Genomic DNA, 24,355 nt, shown 5'->3' on the forward strand with positions numbered 1-24,355 from the left:
CAACGCGTGTCAGTAAATCGTTCAGGAGAAAACGTTCCTGTGTCACTGTATGGAAATGTCTAATGTCCAAAAACCTGACAGCGTTGGTGAACTAGCGACTAACTGCGGCCGTTGAGAGCTATTTGGGCTGTTTTGAAAGAATATATAGCAGAGTACGAGGAGGAAGCTTCTTTGCCTAGGCCCTAAACCTTCATATCTTCCCACTCCACTGAGTTGACTGCTTCTGAAGAAGGAAATGGAGTGTGACGAGTTAACCATTCAGTCTGATACCAGACTAGAATCTTCTCCTTCCAAAAACATCCAGCAACACTGTTGGACACTGCTGGACACTGATTTAAAACCTGTAGTGTGGTTACACAGGGTAGCCATACCTCCAGACTTCCAGCAGTTGTTGGCCATTAAAGAAGTTCCCCCTGAGCTGCAGGAGTGGGGCCGCAGTGTGGAGCAGGAGAACCCAGAGCCCCCACACATTAAAGAGGAACAGGAGGAACTCTGGATCAGTCAGGAGGGGGAGCAGCTTCAGGAGGACCCAGAGCCCCCTGCACACATTAAAGAGGAGCAGGAGGAACTCTGGATCAGTCAGGAGGGGGAGCAGCTTCAGGAGGACCCAGAGCCCCCTGCACACATTAAAGAGGAACAGGAGGAACTCTGGATCAGTCAGGAGGGGGAGCAGCTTCAGGAGAACCCAGAGCCCCCTGCACACATTAAAGAGGAACAGGAGGAACTCTGGATCAGTCAGGAGGGGGAGCAGCGTCAGGAGAACCCAGAGCCCCCACACATTAAAGAGGAACAGGAGGAACTCTGGATCAGTCAGGAGGGGGAGCAGCTTCAGGAATACCCAGAGCCCCCACACATTAAAGAGGAACAGGAGGAACTCTGGATCAGTCAGGAGGGGGAGCAGCTTCAGGAGGACCCAGAGCCCCCAGACATTAAAGAGGAACAGGGACTCTGGATTAGTCAGGAGGGAGAGCAGCTTCAGGAGGACCCAGAGCCCCCACACATTAAAGAGGAACAGGAGGAACTCTGGATCAGTCAGGAGGGGGAGCAGCTTCAAGGGCTGGAGGAGGCTGATATCACGCAGTTCCAATTCACTCCTGTTCCTGTGAAGAGTGAAGATGAGGAAGAGAAACCTCAGTCCTCACAGCTTCATCAAAGCCAAACTGAGGAGGAGGAGAGAGAGGCAGAGCCTCTAGCCAGCAGCTCAACTGAACAGATGAAAACAGAAGCTGATGGAGAGGACTGTGGAGCATCAGAACCAGCCAGTGCTGGCAAGACTGATGACTCTTCTGAGACTGAAGACAGTGATGATTGGATGGAAACTAGTCAATCTCAGTCTCTCTTAGACTCACAGAAAAACAGCAAAGTTCTTGGGTATAAATGCTTTATTTGCTCAGTTTGTGGTAAAAGATTTGCTACTAACAGAGACTTGACCAGACACACGAGAGTCCACACAGGAGAGAAGGCATTTAATTGCTCAGTCTGTGGTAACAGTTTTACTCGTAAAGGAAACTTGAAAACACACATGAGAGTCCACACAGGAGAGAAACAATTTAAATGCTTAATCTGCGGTACAAGTTTTCATGATAAAGCATGCTTGAAATCACACATGAAAGTCCGCACAGGAGATAGACTATTTAAATGCTCAATCTGCGGTGCAAGTTTTCAGTATATCGGAAACTTGACAACATACATCAGAGTCCACACAAGAGATAAATAATTGAAATGCTCAGGTAAAAGTTTTGGGTGTAGGACACTACACATGGTAGTCCACACAGGAGATAAACCGATAACACTTTACAATAAGGTACACACATAATATAGTAGTTAGTTACTAGTAAACTAATGAGAAATAAACTTTTAGTTAATGTATAGTTAATGATTAGCTAATGGCCCTTAATCATTAATTAATGATTAATTATGTGTGTAGTGTACCTTATTGTAAACTCTTACCAATAGACCATTTAAATGATCAGTCTGTGGTAACAGTTTTGGTGATAAACAAAACCTGAAGAGACACATGATACTCCACACAGCAGAGTTGACTTAATATTGGGCTGAACAATATTTCAATATTATCATTGTCTATCAATGGAAACATATTGTGAGACCATTGATCTAGTGATTTTCACAACAATTACATGATGTTCTAAATGAATGATAAAACAAGGGTACTCTCATGTCAGTATAGTAAAGGGTACTCTCATGTCAGTATAGTAAAGGGTACTCTCATGTCAGTATAGTAAAGGGTACCTCTCATGTCAGTATAGTAAAGGGTACCTCTCATGTCAGTATAGTAAAGGGTACCTCTCATGTCAGTATAGTAAAGGGTACCTCTCATGTCAGTATAGTAAAGGGTACCTCTCATGTCAGTATAGTAAAGGGTACCTCTCATGTCAGTATAGTAAAGGGTACCTCTCATGTCAGTATAGTAAAGGGAACCTCTCATGTCAGTATAGTAAAGGGTACCTCTCATGTCAGTATAGTAAAGGGTACTCTCATGTCAGTATAGTAAAGGGTACCTCTCATGTCAGTATAGTAAAGGGTACCTCTCATGTCAGTATAGTAAAGGGAACCTCTCATGTCAGTATAGTAAAGGGTACCTCTCATGTCAGTATAGTAAAGGGTACTCTCATGTCAGTATAGTAAAGGGTACCTCTCATGTCAGTATAGTAAAGGGTACTCTCATGTCAGTATAGTAAAGGGTACCTCTCATGTCAGTATAGTAAAGGGAACCTCTCATGTCAGTATAGTAAAGGGTACCTCTCGTGTCAGTATAGTAAAGGGTACCTCTCATGTCAGTATAGTAAAGGGTACTCTCATGTCAGTATAGTAAAGCTCATGTCAGTATAGTAAAGGGTACTCTCGTGTCAGTATAGTAAAGGGTACCTCTCATGTCAGTATAGTAAAGGGTACTCTCATGTCAGTATAGTAAAGGGAACCTCTCATGTCAGTATAGTAAAGGGTACCTCTCATGTCAGTATAGTAAAGGGTACTCTCATGTCAGTATAGTAAATGGTACCTCTCATGTCAGTATAGTAAAGGGTACCTCTCATGTCAGTATAGTAAAGGGTACTCTCATGTCAGTATAGTAAAGGGTACCTCTCATGTCAGTATAGTAAAGGGTACCTCTCATGTCAGTATAGTAAAGGGTACTCTCATGTCAGTATAGTAAAGGGTACCTCTCATGTCAGTATAGTAAAGGGAACCTCTCATGTCAGTATAGTAAAGGGTACCTCTCATGTCAGTATAGTAAAGGGTACTCTCATGTCAGTATAGTAAATGGTACCTCTCATGTCAGTATAGTAAAGGGTACCTCTCATGTCAGTATAGTAAAGGGTACTCTCATGTCAGTATAGTAAAGGGTACCTCTCATGTCAGTATAGTAAAGGGTACCTCTCATGTCAGTATAGTAAAGGGTACCTCTCATGTCAGTATAGTAAAGGGTACTCTCATGTCAGTATAGTAAAGGGTACCTCTCATGTCAGTATAGTAAAGGGTACTCTCATGTCAGTATAGTAAAGGGTACCTCTCATGTCAGTATAGTAAAGGGTACCTCTCATGTCAGTATAGTAAAGGGTACCTCTCATGTCAGTATAGTAAAGGGAACCTCTCATGTCAGTATAGTAAAGGGTACTCTCATGTCAGTATAGTAAAGGGTACCTCTCATGTCAGTATAGTAAAGGGTACTCTCATGTCAGTATAGTAAAGGGTACCTCTCATGTCAGTATAGTAAAGGGAACCTCTCATGTCAGTATAGTAAAGGGTACTCTCATGTCAGTATAGTAAAGGGTACCTCTCATGTCAGTATAGTAAAGGGTACTCTCATGTCAGTATAGTAAAGGGTACCTCTCATGTCAGTATAGTAAAGGGTACTCTCATGTCAGTATAGTAAAGGGTACTCTCATGTCAGTATAGTAAAGGGTACCTCTCATGTCAGTATAGTAAAGGGTACCTCTCATGTCAGTATAGTAAATAGAACCTCTCATGTCAGTATAGTAAATAGAACCTCTCATGTCAGTATAGTAAATGGTACCTCTCATGTCAGTATAGTAAATGGTACCTCTCATGTCAGTATAGTAAAGGGTACCTCTCATGTCAGTATAGTAAAGGGTACTCTCATGTCAGTATAGTAAAGGGTACCTCTCATGTCAGTATAGTAAAGGGTACTCTCATGTCAGTATAGTAAAGGGTACCTCTCATGTCAGTATAGTAAAGGGTACTCTCATGTCAGTATAGTAAAGGGTACCTCTCATGTCAGTATAGTAAAGGGTACCTCTCATGTCAGTATAGTAAAGGGTACCTCTCATGTCAGTATAGTAAAGGGTACTCTCATGTCAGTATAGTAAAGGGTACCTCTCATGTCAGTATAGTAAAGGGTACCTCTCATGTCAGTATAGTAAAGGGTACCTCTCATGTCAGTATAGTAAAGGGTACTCTCATGTCAGTATAGTAAAGGGTACTCTCATGTCAGTATAGTAAAGGGTACCTCTCATGTCAGTATAGTAAAGGGTACTCTCATGTCAGTATAGTAAAGGGAACCTCTCATGTCAGTATAGTAAAGGGTACCTCTCATGTCAGTATAGTAAAGGGTACTCTCATGTCAGTATAGTAAAGGGTACTCTCATGTCAGTATAGTAAAGGGAACCTCTCATGTCAGTATAGTAAAGGGTACCTCTCATGTCAGTATAGTAAAGGGTACCTCTCATGTCAGTATAGTAAAGGGTCTCATGTCAGTATAGTAAAGGGTACTCTCATGTCAGTATAGTAAAGGGAACCTCTCATGTCAGTATAGTAAAGGGTACCTCTCATGTCAGTATAGTAAAGGGTACCTCTCATGTCAGTATAGTAAAGGGTCTCATGTCAGTATAGTAAAGGGTACTCTCATGTCAGTATAGTAAAGGGAACCTCTCATGTCAGTATAGTAAAGGGTACCTCTCATGTCAGTATAGTAAAGGGTACCTCTCATGTCAGTATAGTAAAGGGTACTCTCATGTCAGTATAGTAAAGGGTACTCTCATGTCAGTATAGTAAAGGGTACCTCTCATGTCAGTATAGTAAAGGGTACCTCTCATGTCAGTATAGTAAAGGGTACCTCTCATGTCAGTATAGTAAAGGGTACCTCTCATGTCAGTATAGTAAAGGGTACCTCTCATGTCAGTATAGTAAAGGGTACTCTCATGTCAGTATAGTAAAGGGTACCTCTCATGTCAGTATAGTAAAGGGAACCTCTCATGTCAGTATAGTAAAGGGTACCTCTCATGTCAGTATAGTAAAGGGAACCTCTCATGTCAGTATAGTAAAGGGTACTCTCATGTCAGTATAGTAAAGGGTACCTCTCATGTCAGTATAGTAAAGGGTACCTCTCATGTCAGTATAGTAAAGGGTACCTCTCATGTCAGTATAGTAAAGGGAACCTCTCATGTCAGTATAGTAAAGGGTACCTCTCATGTCAGTATAGTAAAGGGTACCTCTCATGTCAGTATAGTAAAGGGTACCTCTCATGTCAGTATAGTAAAGGGTACCTCTCATGTCAGTATAGTAAAGGGTACCTCTCATGTCAGTATAGTAAAGGGAACCTCTCATGTCAGTATAGTAAAGGGTACTCTCATGTCAGTATAGTAAAGGGTACCTCTCATGTCAGTATAGTAAAGGGTACCTCTCATGTCAGTATAGTAAAGGGTACCTCTCATGTCAGTATAGTAAAGGGTACTCTCATGTCAGTATAGTAAAGGGTACCTCTCATGTCAGTATAGTAAAGGGAACCTCTCATGTCAGTATAGTAAAGGGTACCTCTCATGTCAGTATAGTAAAGGGAACCTCTCATGTCAGTATAGTAAAGGGTACTCTCATGTCAGTATAGTAAAGGGTACCTCTCATGTCAGTATAGTAAAGGGTACCTCTCATGTCAGTATAGTAAAGGGTACCTCTCATGTCAGTATAGTAAAGGGTACCTCTCATGTCAGTATAGTAAAGGGTACCTCTCATGTCAGTATAGTAAAGAGGGACTTACTTTGCAAATAGTCAACATAGGATGCGTTGGTTGGTAATGAGAACAGTCTGTCTGCTGCTAATAGAAAACATACATTGCGAGGGTGGTCCAGTATAATGATCAGTGTGAATCATTTGTAAAAGACATTGAAATCAGGACTGCTTTGTGTGTGTGTGTGTGTGTGTGCGTGCGTGCGTGCGTGTGTGTGTGTGTGTGTGTGTGTGTGTGTGTGTGTGTGTGTGTGTGTGTGTGTGTGTGTGTGTGTGCGTGCGTGCGTGCGTGCGTGCGTGTCTGATGAACAGCAGCTCAGTAGAGCACAGCGGTGTACAGCGGGGCCTTGTCGCTCAGACCTCCAGGTGATCCTTCTTCAGAAGCGCCGTCGCCTGAAAAACAACATTGTGTGAGTTGGAATCTCCCTCTGAACTGACCTTTGACCTTTACTCCAAACCCACTCACATGACTTCATCTCTGAACTGACCTTCATAGCTTCTATTCAAGTGATGTCACGTCACAGAGCGAATTATGCCTGGAGGGCACTGCAGGGGGCACTGCAGGGCAGGGCAGGGCAGTAAATTCTCCATAGAGAAGCACTATCACAAACTCTCAAAATGCCTGTTTTACATCATTTACGCTTGATCAAATCGATCAAAACAACAACAACAACTTCTGCATCCACAACACAGCTGATGGGCGGGATTCTGCTTTAAAAATGATTATGTGATTGGACGCATGGACATAATAGAGAGAAATATATTGTGCAAATATTGTGCCCGCCGGAGTTTCTCAAAACAGACAGAACAGAACTCGAGTTCAGAAATAAATGAGAAGACTTTGGACCTGAGAGTGCCGGTGTTCTGGCGCCGTGGATCTCAGAGTTTTGGATTGAACGGATATTGTTGGAAAGTTTGGACTGTAACTGTTTCCACTCTTCAGTTTGGATTGGAGTAATGTTAACGTTAGACGCGGCGGAACAGCCATCACAGCAGTAGAAGCGGTAGGCTTATGTTTGTCTTCATCCTTTCTGTGTATTTGTTGCTAGATAGCCGCTTGTCCTGTGGTGGAGTGGTGTGACTGCTTGTAAAGCTGTGGCTCCGTGCGTGCTAGGTTGAGTTGAAAAATCACATTGCCGAGTGCTGAGCTTTTGTGCTTTTGTGAATGTGGTTTATCTGATAAGAGCTATTGTGAATGTGGTTTATCTGATTAGAGCTATTGTGAATGTGGTTTATCTGATAAGAGCTATTGTGAATGTGGTTTATCTGATAAGAGCTATTGTGAATGTGGTTTATCTGATAAGAGCTATTGTGAATGTGGTTTATCTGATAAGAGCTATTGTGAATGTGGTTTATCTGATAAGAGCTATTGTGAATGTGGTTTATCTGATAAGAGCTATTGTGAATGTGGTTTATCTGATAAGAGCTATTGTGAATGTGGTTTATCTGATAAGAGCTTTTGTGAATGTGGTTTATCTGATAAGAGCTATTGTGAATGTGGTTTATCTGATAAGAGCTATTGTGAATGTGGTTTATCTGATAAGAGCTATTTGTGAATGTAGTTTATCTGATGAGAGCTTTTGTGAATGTGGTTTATCTGATGAGAGCTATTATGAATGTGGTTTATCTGATGAGAGCTTTTGTGAATGTGGTTTATCTGATAAGAGCTTTTGTTAATGTGGTTTATCTGGTAAGAGCTTTTGTGAATGTGGTTTATCTGATAAGAGCTATTGTGAATGTGGTTTATCTGATAAGAGCTATTGTGAATGTGGCTTATCTGATAAGAGCTATTGTGAATGTGGTTTATCTGATAAGAGCTATTGTGAATGTGGTTTATCTGATGAGAGCTATTGTGAATGTGGTTTATCTTATAAGAGCTATTGTGAATGTGGTTTATCTGATGAGAGCTATTGTGAATGTGGTTTATCTTATAAGAGCTATTGTGAATGTGGTTTATCTGATAAGAGCTATTGTGAATGTGGTTTATCTGATAAGAGCTATTGTGAATGTGGCTTATCTGATAAGAGCTATTGTGAATGTGGTTTATCTGATAAGAGCTTTTGTGAATGTGGTTTATCTGATAAGAGCTTTTGTGAATGTGGTTTATCTGATAAGAGCTATTGTGAATGTGGTTTATCTGATAAGAGCTTTTGTGAATGTGGTTTATCTGATAAGAGCTTTTGTGAATGTGGTTTATCTGATAAGAGCTATTGTGAATGTGGTTTATCTGATAAGAGCTTTTGTGAATGTGGTTTATCTGATAAGAGCTATTGTGAATGTGGTTTATCTGTGGGGTGGCGTTTATTTGTCGCTGTGTATTTTTGATGAATCGATCATGTTGGAAAATGGCAAAATGAGTGAAGTGAGTTGTCTCCATACTTCAGTATACTTTTCATCTACTGCCTCCATAGCAGCAAGTCTCTCAATTCAGTAGAGAAATAGCTCTTCTTCATAACATAAGGATCACCAACAGTGATTTTCTGTTGACACCTTTCTCTTGTAATATTGTCTAAACTAGCACAGTATGCTTTTCACTGCATGCCCTCCTTTGTTTTTGACATCATGGGAATCACGTGGTTGCAAACAAGCGATCCCAAACCCACTCACATGACTTCACACATTTACAACAAACCTCGTGGTTGGCCTGTGAAGTAGGCGGAGTCTGTGAAGCCATCCAAGGCTGTAAAGTAGGCGGAGCCTGCATGGTCACTCTGCTCCCTTCAGGTAAATTGTTGCTCACAATGAACACTTGCTATAAGACAAACAACAGAAGTGTCTTTGTATTTGAAACAGATAAAAACAAAAACAAACGGATCAAGTCTCAAGAAAAGAAAAGTGCAGCTGTTTAGGAGAGTGTTGCGCTGTCCTTCATTGAGGAAATGTATGTGTTTTGCGCGATTGTGCGTTTGCCGTGAAAGCCAGTGTTACGATATGGTATTTATTATTAGCTGGGAGATGTGGTTCCGTTCCGTTATGATAGGTGTGATTTAGAATGAGTGTAGATTATTGCTAGGGATAGACTGACGTCACACAAAAGGGGTGGAGTGTTGTTTGATTCTTTAGCAGGTCGCAGTTGGGCCGCGCTCTCAGTGACTTTTGGTGGCGAGCACACCGCGAGGAGCGAGGACGCTAAGACGCTAACGCGGACTCTTGAACAACAGAGACTCTTTTTGCAACAACCTCAACCACACGGACCACGGATACACCTTTTCCCCCAAACCCCTGAATGTCCATACTGAGAGCAGATACACCTTTTCCCCCAAACCCCTGAATGTCCGTACTGAGAGCGGATACACCTTTTCCCCCAAACCCCTGAACGTCCGTACAGAGAGCGGCCTGGCCGAGCTGAACAGACGCAGCAGCTGAGAAGGGCTCGTCTGATCAGGCACGAGCTGGTCGCAGCAGAGCCAAGACGAACAACACCGTAAACGTCAACGACAAGCCTTGGGTGAGCGAAACATACATAACACCCCTTAGATAGAATTACATTCACCCAGGTAGTCTTACTTTCACGTTAAAACCACACGTAGGGAAGCGCCAGTTTAAGGGCTGATTAACCTTACTGGGGAAACTAGGATGTAATATGAGCTAGGTTAGTTAGCAGAGTAACAGCCAGGTTAGCATCTAAGCTCTGTGCTGTCATTTGGCACCCTGTGATGACACTGTGTGTTTGTACAGTAAGACACAGGTGGACTCACCTGGGGGGTGGAGTTGCAGTTAGCTTTGCAGGCAAACGCTGCAACGGTGATGGAAACAATGAACTCCAGGAGAGAGAAAACACCCAAGACCCCTGAAACCCCCTGAGTCCGACTCTGTGGAGAACAGGGAGGAAACGCCTTTGGAGGAAATCGCTCAACAGGTTTATGTCCAACTTACAGTACTTGTGCATTCTGTTCCAACAGCTTTACTAGTTTCCACTTCAGTTTCTCTTCACCATGGTGCTCCATGGTGAGAAATCGACACTAGACCATCATCAGTCTATTTGCTTCTTGGAATGGAGGCACAAACCTGTTCTATTTACAGCAATCAATGCCCATTAGCGTCACATGAGAAACATGGAGCAAACATGTGTTGTTCCTATAGTTTTTTGACAACTACATATTTCAAACCAAAATGTCTTACCTTATATCGGTACCATATATCAGTACAGTTGGGACCTCCATAGTAATTGCAAGAGAGCATCCCACCGGAAGCGTCCATAAAGTAGAGCCAGGTGGCAGCGCAGGAAACCAACGCAACAACAATATTGAGGCCCAGAGAGCCGCTCACCTGCCGAGCAAAGAGACCACGTCAGGGAGGCGGAGCCACACAGACACGACTCGACAGAGCAATAACCTCAAGTGCACATTCAGCAGCTAAAAAACACACAACAAATGCTTATATTTAGACTGAAACTGGTGCGGCTGGTGTGAGCTGTGTGGCCAAAAAATGTCTGGCCACTAAGTCTACTGTAGTCGAGACTAAACATTACTTAATTAACGAATTAATTAATTAATTGAGTAATTAATTTATTAACTTTTTTCCATTTATCAGCCAATACCATTTCGGAAATTATGTGAGCGACCGAGAGTGTTGACTGGATACTGTCCTTTTGTTCCCCTAAGAATAGTAATTGAAGTCTGGAGAGCTGCTGAGCATCAGTGTGATGTACAGTATATAAGGTGGTAGTGAATAAAGACAGTTTCAACTTGACAACATAATAAACATTCTAAACTGCCCCTAGCTAACTTCCTGTTGCTGTGTGCAAGTCTGACAGGAAATAGATACAGTAGGTTTCAAACTGTTCCCTATCAACACAATTATAAAGTTACTAACCAGGCACCGGCTCATCGACCTGCCTGCAGCCACCGTCAGAGATCCAGCCAGGATATACTGCAAAGAGACAGACAGGATATACTGCAGACAGACAGGATATACTGCAAAGAGACAGACAGGATATACTGCAAAGAGACAGACAGGACATATTACTGCAGAGAGACAGACAGGATATAGAAGGAAGGCCTGTTTGTGAATTTAGCCAGGGCACCGGGGTTACACCCCTACTCTTGTGAAGAGTGCAGATGGGATCTTTAATGACCACAGAGAGTCAGGACCTCGGTTTAACGTCTCATCCGAAGGACGGTGCTCACTCACAGGACAGAGTCCCAGGGGGCTCTATTCTCCCACAGGCCATCGGCGCTATTACGGGCCTTAACCGCAAAAAAACGTGCCTTGCGCCTGTTTCTGCAAAATAGCAATAGGCTTTAGGCTGCCAAATGCGCTTTAGGCCGAATGGGCGTGGCGCAGTCCCAAAGTGGGCGTGTCGGCGCTAAATACCAGCCTAGTGATATCTTGGGACCTGGCGTACATTTAGTGCTTTGCGCTTTTGAAAAGCAGGCCTATTCTGTGCCTTCACTGCCTCTTCTCTGTCACCCTTCTCTCTCTCTCTCTCTGAGTTCCCAGCATGCATTGTGTTTCTCCATTTCGCTACTAAATAGCAACCAAATGAGCCAAAATAGATATAAAAGGTAGTTCTAAATTAATGTGTAATGGTAACACAGCCTGCCATTGTCAACATTTCAATATTGGACCAAATAAAACATCGAAATGAAAACACCACCCTATGTGAAACATATGTCCTCCTGGGCCTATATATACCCCTTGTCGAGTTAACGTGATTTAGAGAAGTAACAGCGGAACGCGCTTCGGAACGCGCTTCTAATGGCATCTGCTATACTGTGATGTCCCTCCAATAACTTGGCCCTATTTCACATTTAGTTTTACAATAAAAACACATTTATGCAATGACTTGACATAATGTAGGCTATATTTATGTGCATCATCCTTCCTGCAGCAGGCGAGAGAAAATGATATCTTTCTGGACAAACTTTCACCAATCTAATAGGCTATATTTTTCTAGCTGATGCATAGAACATTATTTTCACTTTGATATTGCTATAGTGTAGCGTATTTACATGCTTGCAGTATTTAAACTGCAGTTAGATTGGTTTGAGAAGCATCATAATATGGAATAATAGCCGATATATGGAGACAGACGGGATGAAGGGAGGTGGGGGGGGGGGGGATCAGAGGCTTGGGTTTCGTCTGGTTTTGCGGGACCAGTGGAATTGGAGCTAAAAAGGCAAGCGTGCCATTCGTTTATTGCACTTATCCAATGAGCATGACAGTGCATAATTTTACGCCTAAAAGGCGTGGTTGTAATGCTTTGGGCTGCATCTAGCGCCAGCACGACGATATCAAGTGCGCCTGTCCACGCCCACTGCTTTGATCTGCGCCTGCCGCTCGGCCTAGAAACTGCGCCGATGCAACGATAGGGCCCAGGGTCTCTGCCCTGGCCATTGGGGAGATTATTCATCAGATCAGATTATTCAACAGACCATTTGGACCAGAGGGGAAGAGCACCTCCTACTGGTCCTCCAACACCACTTCCAGCACCAGTCTCCCATCCAACGAGTATCCTAGGCCAGTTCTGCTTAGCTTACCAAGGAAGCCAGTAATGTAATGCAGGAGCCACTGGTGCTGACAATTAGGGACATTAGGGACACGAACCCCCATTCGATGAGATTTTGTCTCTCAAACCCAAATCTGTGAATCTTTCTACTGATTAGATATCAGGGGTTTAACAATACGCATATTTGTATCGAACCGTTTAGGTACAAGGCTTTAGGTTCATATCGAACCGTTTAGGTAGGCTACAAGACTTAAGGTTCATTACACATTGCAAACCGAACAAATTGTCATAAACTGTGAACTGTGAAAATAATAAAATAAATAAGCAAAATACAAATAAATAAACATTTTAAATCATATAAAAAAACATACAGAACCGTGAGGCATATCGAACCAAAATGTGAATTTTGTCAACACAGTCTTACACCCCTATTAATTTTGTTGTCCACAATTTCATGACTGTCTGTATTGTAGGTAGAGATAACAGTGAAACGATGATCCAAACAGTCATTCTTCTATATTCTCTTGTGTTAACTTCTTGTAAATTAAATAATGGTGAAGTTGAACATCTCATCAATTTTTTGGGGACCCTCAAGGACCCTTGGTGATCCTGGACCGGCCCCATGCTGAGAACCACTGGACTATGGGGATGTATTTAGATACAGATGGTGACTGTGAGATGGACTTACAAATAAAGGTCCCCAGACGAACACACCAGTGATCACGCTGAACACCATTGGATCTGCATCCACCGCCATCACAATGCCGAACAGGAATGCCAGCAGGCCGATCATGATCTGCACCGTCTGGAGGGACCACAAGGGAGGCAGCAGAGACCATTAGCTTACATCTGCTGCACTGCTGCTGCAAAACCAAGAAGGAACTGTCTGGAAACATCAACCTAATGTTTTTGTGAGCTGGCATTTGCCTGTTCAGTGTTGGGCAGTAACTTAGTTACTGTAATTCAGCCATTCCCAACCTGTGGGACAGGCCCAATTTCCAAAAAGTTCAAGTTGAGTTTTTGAAAAGCTCTATAAGTTCAATTTATTATTAATAATAATAATAATATAAACAATAATAATAATATGAATGATATTATTATTATTATTATTATTTTCATTATCATTATTATTATTATTATTATTATTATTATTATTATTATTATTATTATTATTATTATTATTATTATTATTAGGGGTTCAAGCATGTAGTGTGTGGAACCCTATTGTAACTGTTCCGTTTAAAGCCAAGTGTGGGGATAGGTCTGGCTGTGATTAGTTTTTGTCTTAGGTAGGCAAATAAATACAAAGTCTGCAGTTTGGCTGATTGTTGACTCCTCCTGTCAGGTTAATTATTGTTCCAATAAAGTGGATTCAGTTCTAAAAGGAGCTGGCTAAAAAGGTTGTATGTAAAGTTTTTCGGAAGGGGGGTAGCGAAAGTAATATACAGTAGTAATGTAACGAGTAATGTAACTAATAAAGTAAGGTAATTGTATTACTTTTAAAAGTAATAATCAGTAATAACTAACTAATTAAAATTCCTGAGTAACTCGCCCAACACTGCTGTTGATACAGTTTAGAAAAACACAACTCAGAAAAAGCTGTGGTTAGAAAGTGCTAGGCTGATGATAGGCTACTGGAAAAATAAAACCACTTAACCAGTAAAACAGTAACATATCCATAGCAGGGTAGGAAGTTAACTTTTTTAAACAAGGGCTATTTTTGCCCCTGTGAAATATATTTCGGGGGCATTTTGGATCATTTCCAGCGCAATTCTATCAAATGTTGGGAAATAACAATTCATCAATTTGCTGGGGACCCCCTGGAATCCCCTCAAGGACCCCTGGTGGTCCCCAGAATGCACCTTAACACTGATTGTGAACCTGACAGGTGAGGAGAGATGCCAGCATAGTGATGTGATGTGAGCCAGGAGAACTCACTGGCTATAAAAAGAGAAGGAATATAAATCTTTTTTCATTTTCTTTTTTTAGGCTATTTTCTTATTTTTATTTGCATTTTTGCAGAGTGATCACCCATGGGAGTGAAGTGCTAAGACAAATCAAGAGATGGAAAATGGAATGATAAAAAAACGGATGTAAATACATGTTTAGAATTATGACGAGATCAAAAATAACAAGACACTTATTGAAATCTTTCACCTCAAAACAAACAAGTGAAACAACTAACTAACAAATAAAAGACAAGTAAAGCAACAGTAGCATCTCAAGGACAACACAAAACAATGGACTGGAGTAGTACTTACCCCCAACACCTGCGGCCGGCCCTGCCTGAACCTCTGGGTGCCTGGACCATATTGGGGTGCCAGGTATGCCTGGGTGCCTGGACCAAGTTGGGGTGCTGGGTAGACCTGGGTGCTTGGACCAAGTTGGGGTGCTGGGTAGACCTGGGTGACCACCACCACGCTGCCTGTCATGGTCGATACTGATGCCAACATGTTTCAGGTCAGATGATGTCTGCTGCTCTGAGCTGCTCCACGTCCTGCTGTCTCATATCTGCCTCCAGTTAATTATTGATCTGAGAATCATAAACCCTTATTCTCTTTGTTCAATTTCCTGGTTGCTGGTATGACATCCCCTGCCCTAAATCACTCAATTTGCAGTTTGTGTGTGTGTGTGTGTGTGTGCGTGTGTGTGTGTGTGTGTGTGTGTGTGCGTGTGTGTGTGTGTGTGTGTGTGTGTGTGTGTGTGCGCGCGTGTGCGTGCGTGCGTGCGTGCCTGCGCGCACACGCGCACCATAAAGTGAGCAGCAGGTGCAAAACAATCATTAAATCAACAAGCATGAGATGGCAGATGGCAGCATAGAATCAAAAGGTTATGTGTGAGATCAATAGCCTACTTGAATGTGTATTTTTTCTTTTCATTCTAAATGTCATCACCTTGTTTCTTCTCATTAATATTTCAATTCAAATACATGTCACTCTTGTGTTACAATGAGCTGAATTAAAGTTCAATGTAATGCATTGAAACACACAGCAAGCAAAACTGCTGTCTGTCTGATCCATTGAATCTCACCACAGACTCTAGCAAGAGATGCAGGATAGCTAAGCGAATGTGATTGGATGAACATTTGACGCTAGGCCAATCAGAGGCAGAGAGGGGCGGGTCTTCGCCTAGCCTTCGCCATCATGGGGGGAAAAAATTGTCGTGTGGAAGGCTCCCCCAGAGGGTATTAAGGCCCACTCTACGCGAGGTGTCGCGACATCCTGGGCGCTGTTGCGTGGTGTGTCAGTGGAAGACATGTGTGCATTGCCTCATGGTCTACCCACCACACCTTTGTTACGTTCTATAGCCTTTGCGCACGCTGTGTTGTCAGCCGCCAGGTGGTACTTCCTTAAGTCACTCTTATGCCTGCGGTTACCATGGGCTGAGGCCATGTGCTCCGTTGCCAGCTTCGGGTCTCAGGGTCGCACGAGGTGCTTCCTTGCAGCGAGGTTGGGTGGATAGATGGCACAGTGTGAGATTCCGAAGTTCGAAACAAAGTAAAACGTTGGGGTTGTCCTACAACCCAAGTTTTACGAGTGAGAACGAGGAATCTCATACATCTAGCCTTGCTGCTTTCTTCAGAATAGCCACCCGCTTTCAGTGAAGGTTCTGGCTCATGACACAGACGTGACATGGCGGTCACGGGGCGGAGCGGGTCATAGCCAAAAGCCATGACTCCTTAAAGGCGCAATGGATGGTTTTATAGGGGTCAATTTTGAGAAAATTGGATATTGTCCAGTAGGTCGCTGCTGGGAAGCAGCTTGGCATAATGTGAGATTCCTCGTTCCCACTCACTCACTTGTAGGACAACCCCAACATTTTTCTCAGAGCTTTTCAGTTTTTCCTCTGGCTGTCGACTTTCAAAATTCACTGACTATGGTGGCGCTACGCTGGAATCAAACCTGCCACCCGCATGTTGCCGCATATACTGTATATGTGGACATAAAGTCCATCGCACCAGCAGCTGCCCTTTACACTCGCAGCTCTTGTCTGGGCGCTTTTGTCTCTTTCCTCTGGCTGTCATGATTCAAAACTGACTGACGCTCGAACCCACAACCTCAAAAGTGACTGAGGCTCAATACCACAACCTCAATTCTGCTGGGCAGCAAGCAAACTATCTGTGCCACCAGGTCAGCCCACATGGAAAGAATCTATATGTACCCTATATGTTTTAATATAGGGCCACATATAGTTTTCCCATATATGGTGCATACATAAAATTGGCCGTTTTCCTATATTATATGTACATATATGTACCTATATGTATAGGTACATATATGTACCTATATGTACATATAATATAGGAAATCGGCCAATTTTATGTATGCACCATATATGGGAAACCTATATGTACATATATGTACCTATATGTAGGGTTTTAAATAAAAAAAAATAGCAGCGCACACGGGATTCGAACCCCGTTCTCCAAGGTTCAAGCCGTGCGCTCTAGTGCTGAGCTATACATTTTCTTATACTAACCAGAGAGCCGGGCACATTATATACTCTCTCGCACACAACATAGACCACAATTGTAAGCGATCGGGAAGTTATTTTATGTGATGCGTACGATTGTAACAGACTAAAATGATGTTGTGTGTGTGTGTGCATCTATAGTCTGTAGGCTGTACGGCTTCAGAGGTTAACTTCATTTAACACCAGAGACTCAGGAGGTAGGCCTACACAGAGCCTCAGTATAGTCTGTTACAATAACATAGTGTGCCCAGAGCACCTCGTTCCGCACTTGGTGCAGACCGCGGTGCAGACCGCTTTGGTCTAGTCAGTCACAGCTAGTAAGTACGCGCATGCTCGTTGCTGCAGGAACTGAATTCATTATTTTATAGTACTATTGCGCTAAACTATTAACCATAGTTGTGTCCTGGAAGCTTTTTGCTGGCACCACATAGCCTATAGTCCCATATTTATGATATTTCATGTGACATAAAATGCGTTGAAATGTAGTTTTCGTGTAGATCAGATTTCAACTCTCAGTTACACAATAAAAGACAATAAAATGCCAATTCACACACTATCAATATTGTCTCTATTCCAAACTACAACAAATGTTTTAACAATATGATGAACCAAATTGTGTTTTTTTACACGTTTACGTTGTAACCGCATTTTAGCCGGTTGAAAAGAGGGTGAAATTAGGTCTTAGACGTTCAAACCCAATATCACCCAGATTTAAACTAAAAATCAACGTTGAAAAAACGTTTTGTGCTCGCTGGGTATATATGGATTATGACACAGTGTATACAAACAGATTTGTAAATGACCTATATAGGAGGCATATACCTTGTATTGTGTACATATATGGCCTATATGTGGATATAAAGAAGTGAGACCTATATGACCTGTATTATGAACATATAGGGCCTTTATGTGTATATAAAGAAGCTATATAGGAGACATATATGCCCTGTATGTGCACATATAGTACCTATATGTGGATATAAAGAAGCTATAGGAGACCTATATGCCCGGTATATGCACTTATATGCACCTGAATCTGGCCTATATGCAACCTATATGCGGCATAAATGTGGCCTATATGCGCATATATGCACCTAAATCTGGCCTATATGCAACCTATATGCGGCATATATATGGCCTATATGCTCCTATATGCGCATATATGCACCTAAATCTGGCCTATATGCAACCTATATGCGGCATATATATGGCCTATATGCTCCTATATGCGCATATATGCACCTAAATCTGGCCTATATGCAACCTATATGCGGCATATATATGGCCTATATGCTCCTATATGCTCCTATATGCACCTAAATCTGGCCTATATGCAACCTATATGCAGCATATATATGGCCTATATGCTCCTATATGCACATATATGCACCTAAATCTGGCCTATATGCAACCTATATGCGGCATATATATGGCCTATATGCTCATATATGCTGCATATAGGTTGCATATAGGTTGCATATAGTTGCATATATGTTCATATAGATTCTTTCCATGTGGGAGACTTCCCACAATCTGCTAAAGAGGAATTTCCAGGCTTTGTCCAAGGGCCGAGGGGGGCAATGTCAGATTTTGAAAACCCCTGGTCAAATGCGTTTAAGGACCTAGACCAGGGGTGGGCAATTATTTTTCATGGGGGGCCAGTCCACATGAGAAACCCAGATTGTTGCTGGGGGCAACAATCGCCATGGGTAACTTTGATGATAGAGAGGGCCACAAAAAATGTCCTCGCTACCAGGTTTTGCTGAGGGCCGAATGGCGCCAGCGCAAAAGATTTGGTGCATTTGAAGCCAGGTTTAGAGGAATAACAAATTTTAAATTAACAGTTGTGATGTCATTATTCAGTCTTAACCACCAATATTTGATCCTTTTCTCACTCACTCCTATGTCACCACCTGCTCTCACGGCTTGAAATTAACTTTTTTGACCACCTGCCAATATGGCTGCTAGATTTTAAAGTTACCAGCCAATTAGAATTTCCACTAGCTGAAATGTTTTTCTTGAAATAAATCAGAATATGAGTGGGTTAATTTAAGCATAAGTATCAGTAAGTGGCCCGGGATGATTAAAGCCTGTGTTGAGGGTCACACGAACAAAAATGCAGTCTTGAAGCTAAATAAATCCAAAACCAATGAGTTATTTGAGTTATTTAAATTTCTACTTCAATGTAGCCTTTTAGTCATAAAGATTATTGAAAGATATTCCATATATTGGCCAGAATTGGCCAATTGGCCAGAATATGACATGAACATTTGGACACTTATTCAGCGGGTATCTTGCATGTTGCGTTCAGGTGCACTGTGTGTGTAAACCCCCCCTTTTTTCTTTTTTCTTTTTGCAATTCCATCGCGGGCCACACAGGTGGCGGCCCGCGGGCCGTATTTTGCCCATGTGTGACCTAGACGGTCTAGGTCCTTAAAAGCATTTGTATCCGTATTTTAGACTGTTAGGCACAGGGCCCGAAATTAGAGCCCGCCACCCGCCAATGGCGGGCATATTTTAGCTTTGGCGAGTGACATGAGAGGTCTGTCGGCCACGTGGCGGGTAACAAAATAGTCATGTAAAATAATTAAAACTGCGGTGTGTTTTGGTCTTACGACAGTCGCCTTTATTGCAGCCCCCAATCTCTCCTTGCGCCTCATCTCCGGCCTCATTTTTGGCTTGTTTACGGACGTCACATCCGCTACTCTTCTGTCCTGACTGGCCGTGGCCATCTGCATTCTGCAGCGCCTGCTTGCACTGACTGCAGGGAGCTAACGTTACGCCGGTCCGCCTGCTATATAGCTAACGTTAGCTTAATATAATGTTAAATGGGTTACAATGTGGAACCATATCGAGGGAGTAAGCCGGCCGCTAAAAAGAAAACCCACCGCGGCTTTCTCCGACGAAAACGATGAAGCGGCAGCGAGAGCGGGACCACCTAACAAAAGAAAGTTTCGAGAGGAATGGAAGTTTGGCGATAGCGGTGTTTCAAGAGACTGGCTACAGTATGATGCTGGGGCTGTAGTGATGAGTTGTTCCGTGTGCCGCAAGTATGCCAAAAAGAAAAATAGAAACAACACGTTTGTCATCGGTAGTAAATCAATCAAGTTCGAAGCCGTTCGTGACCATGAACAGAGCCAGTGTCACATTGGCTGCAAAGAGGAGAAGTAGAGAGAGGGTGAGGAGTCTGAGGAGTTATGTTTACAAAACCTTCAAATTTACTTCTGTTCTGTTAAATCCTGCAAAGAGGGTAGAGAGTGAGGAGTCTGATGATGTTTAACATTAGGTTACAATTTAAGCTCAAGATTGACTTGACATGTATTGACAAGATTGACTTGACATGTATTGATTAATCAATCATCAATCAATATATTAAAATAATTTGCTTCAAATTTTACTCTGGCCTCTTATTTAAGTGTGTATTCTTCATCGTAATACCTTATCTACTTGAAATGTACTGGAAAAAAATGTATATATATGGATATATGTGACACAAAAATGTGTTGTTTTTTTGGCCGGTAAGAAATATGCTTGGCGGGTAGATTTTTTCCATCTACCCGCCACTGGCCGGTGGGTCAAAAAGTTAATTTCGGGGCCTTACGCAAGTCCTGAAACTCTCATATTTTCATCAACCTTTTTGGTGTTCGAAACCATGCTCATTTGTGTGAAGGGTCTGAATGCTTTCTGTCTATTTAATACCTCCTCATAGAGTCTTTTGTTGATTCAACATTTCCTTGAGTGTGTCCATAGTTACGAACTCTGGTTCAGCTTTATTCGCGTTCCTTTGATTCACTTTGGTGTGTATTGGCCTGTTGCTGGGTGCCTGGGCTTGGCCTGGCAGCTGGGCTGTTACTGCAGTCCTGGGCTTAGGCTGATTCAGCACAGCAGAGGGAATATAGGCCGAGGTAGAGTAGTGGATCCCCCAATATCAAAGTTTCCAAAAACCATCCACAGCTTTTGGATGGTTTTCCACTTAGCTTGACATAAGTTGCCGTAGCCTACACTGACTTAAACACAGATTTAGATTCTAAATCTTGTAAGTTCTAAATTTTAGAGTGTCAAATTAGAGATCAAGCAAATTGGAGAGACAGGAGAACAAGCTCGATCAGCTGCCAAACAAGAAACAGATATGACATCATCACATTGCGCTGGTATTGGTCTTGAATTGGACTCATAGTTTTGCAGTCTTGGTCTCGACTCTGTCTCGACCCCCCCTTGGTCTTGGTCTCAACTCGGACTCGATTCAGCAATGACTCGATCTGGACTTAGACTTGACCAAGGCGTTCTTGACTACAGGCCTGATTTGGTCCACTTATGACACTCTCCTAAGCCCCAGCAACCTGTGTCTGTGGTATGGCTCAGATGAAAACTGCCAAATCTGTAATGCCCTGAAGCCAAGCCTGCAGCACATCCTGACCAGTTGCAAAACAGCACTTGCTCAGGGTTGGTACAGGTGGAGCCACAACCGACTCCTGCAGAAGATGGCTGAAGTTGTGGAGACATGCAGGCTGGAAGCAACCAGAGACCACCCATCAACATCACAGCAGCTGATACACTTCATTGGACAAGGATTGTCCGTTTGGATCCGACAGAATCCGCTAATTAAAATTGCTGCTAAAAATGCTGTTCTACTGCTAAAAACACATCATGTTGGATACAACGCATGGTAGCATAGGATATAATGTATGGTATAGTCTAATAAAAGGAGAGATCAAAATAACAAAGACTTGCCAAGTTGTGCCATTGTAGTTTGTCCAGTATGACAGTAACAGGCAATGTACACCAGTTGCGTTACGGGTGCGTTGCGGATCTGGCAAAAGTGCCGGATCGACTCTCGCCCATGTTAATAGATGGGTGATACATGTGGCACGGAAAAATTATGCACCCGTTCTATTTTTGTCAGATCCTGCATCCGTCTGACAGATTACATGAGTGTAGGTCTGTTCGGAGCCGTACCGGAGCCGTACCGGAGCCGTACCGCATCTGTTCAGGAGGTGGTGTACATTAGCCCTAAGGGTGCTTTCACACTGGTGTCCCGGTACCGTTCCCGAGCACACTTGTCCCCAAATTGACCCCAGTTTCGGAACATTTGATGAGTGTGAACGTTGCGTTCCATTCCGCAATCGGGAACTGTGACAGGATCCACTTGAAAAGGTGGCTTGGGGAACACTTTAGTGTGCCCGGGCACAGAACACTTGCAAATGTGAAAGCCAACCGTTCCGAACCACATAGACACGTGTGTTGTCTATGTGGTTCGGAACAGAGACAATAATCTAGCAGCTACATAGCATACAGTATTCATTTTCAGGGCCGTAGTTCTGTCAGGTATACTTCTACCATCAGAGGACACTGGCATGAGTGCCTCTATTAGAGTAGTAACCTGTGGGGCTGGGTAGATGAATTGTACTGTATTTTTATTATTATTATTATTAGTAAAAGTAAGGTGCAGTTTTACCTTGTGGGCCAAGAGCCTGTCAATGAAGTTTATGTGTATATGTATGTATATATGGGTGTGTACATATATATATGTGTATGTGTATATATATTATATTTTCTTATGGAATGAATTGCATTTTTTACTAAGACACTTTTATCTCAATATCCCACTTGGGATTGGTAAATGAACTGTATAGACACACGAACTGATAATTGAACTGTATTTTTTTATCCTTTTCGTAAATGTAATGTATTGTTATACCCTGTGGGCCATGAGCCTGTAATAAAGTTTATATATATTTTCTTTTAGCTGATTTTCCCCCTCAATGAAGAAGGTACTATTGTATCCATCTTGCATCTTTACTCCACTCCAACTCACTGCCTGGCGCTGCTCAACGTTGGTCGGTGCCGTCTGTTTGTCTGTCAGCAGGAATACAGAAAAACTACTGGACCGATTTTCATGAAGCTTCGTGGAAGGGTGTAGTATGGGCCAAGGAAGACCGTCACATTTTGGTGCGGATCCCGATGCAACTCAAACCTCACAGACAAACAATGTTGGCCTTGGCAGAGGTTTGTGCTGTGCTTGTCAATGAATAAAGCATAACATTGCCTATATGTCTTGTTTGTTCCTTGTTACTGATAGATCAATCATCCAATAAACAACTCAAAATAATAGAGTCAATACCAACAGGAGTGAATTTATTTATTTATTTATTTGATCAATCAAAAAATACAGTACAACATAATTCATCAGGATTAGGGATGTCAATTTTCGGTTAATTTCACTTTCGATTAACCGACGCTAATAATCGATTAACCTATCGGTTAATTCATAATTTTTTAATATTAAAAAAAAAAAAAAAAAAAAAAAATTTTTTTTTTTTTGTCTATTTACTCAATGAGCTCATGCCCAAACAAGGCGTGTCTATTTAGATGCTGAAATGTTAATGCTTTTTGTGTTAGAATTTCTAACACAAAAAGCATTAACAAGCATTAACAAAAAGCATCAACATTTCAACACAAATTCTTTTTGTGTTAGAATTTCTAACACAAAAAGCATTAACATTTCAGCATCTAAATAGACACGCCTTGTTTGGGCATGAGCTCATTGAGTAAATAGACCAAAAAAAAATTTTTTTTTTTTTTTTTTTTTTAATATTAACTCATTCAGTGCCAGCCACTTTTGGAGAACGGATGCTCCCAGTGCCAGAGTTTTCAGAGCGTTTTCAGTGATTTCTCGAGGCCCACAGAATATTGTGTGATATTACTATGTAAACACCGAACACGCACAAGAACGAGCTGGCTCTATTGTATCATCAGCAAAAAAAAGTTTATTGATACCATTTTCCGTTCTTTAGTTATGAGCCGGAGAAGATAGGTTGTTTTCAGCGTTTTCAGGCTTTTCAAATTATTAGCTGAGATAATCCGCCTTTTGTGAAATGCAGCATTTCAAGCACATTCACTGAGTCTGAAGATAATATTTTCTGATGTAGTGACGTAGTTGTTGTGTGATGCCCTGCGTGCACCACCCCCCTCCCCCCCTCCCCCCGTAAACTCCTCCCCACACTGCACACAGCCTCACGCAACCATTATATTTTCGGAGTGCTGCGCTTGTGTGCTGCTGTCGGCTCTCAGCGCCACAGCAGGGAAGAGCCAACCCGGATTGCTGAATGGTTTGGCGTCAGGGGCTGCTTTCCTGTCTGCTAATCGGGTGGAGAAACTATACAGACAGACAGACAGACAGACAGGGACAGAGGGGCTCAGTTGTGAGCGCGGATTGACTCCTGTTCGGAGCCAATGTCAGCTCCCGCGACAGAGCAAATGGCTCTGGGAGCATGCATCGGGTTGTCTTTGATCCACGGCTTTTAGGCTGTTTCTCGGACCTGTCTCTAATCTGGACTGCACCGAGCAAGCACTGTCGCCACCTAATGAGTCCGTAAAATAGGTTATACACCTCCAATAGCTACTATAGTTGTACAGGAGCTGCGGAAGGCTTTGATCGACGTCCCACCGTCA

This window comes from Poromitra crassiceps (genome assembly GCF_964638095.1).
Source record: "Poromitra crassiceps genome assembly, chromosome: 3".
Classification (NCBI taxonomy): Eukaryota; Metazoa; Chordata; class Actinopteri; order Beryciformes; family Melamphaidae; genus Poromitra; species Poromitra crassiceps.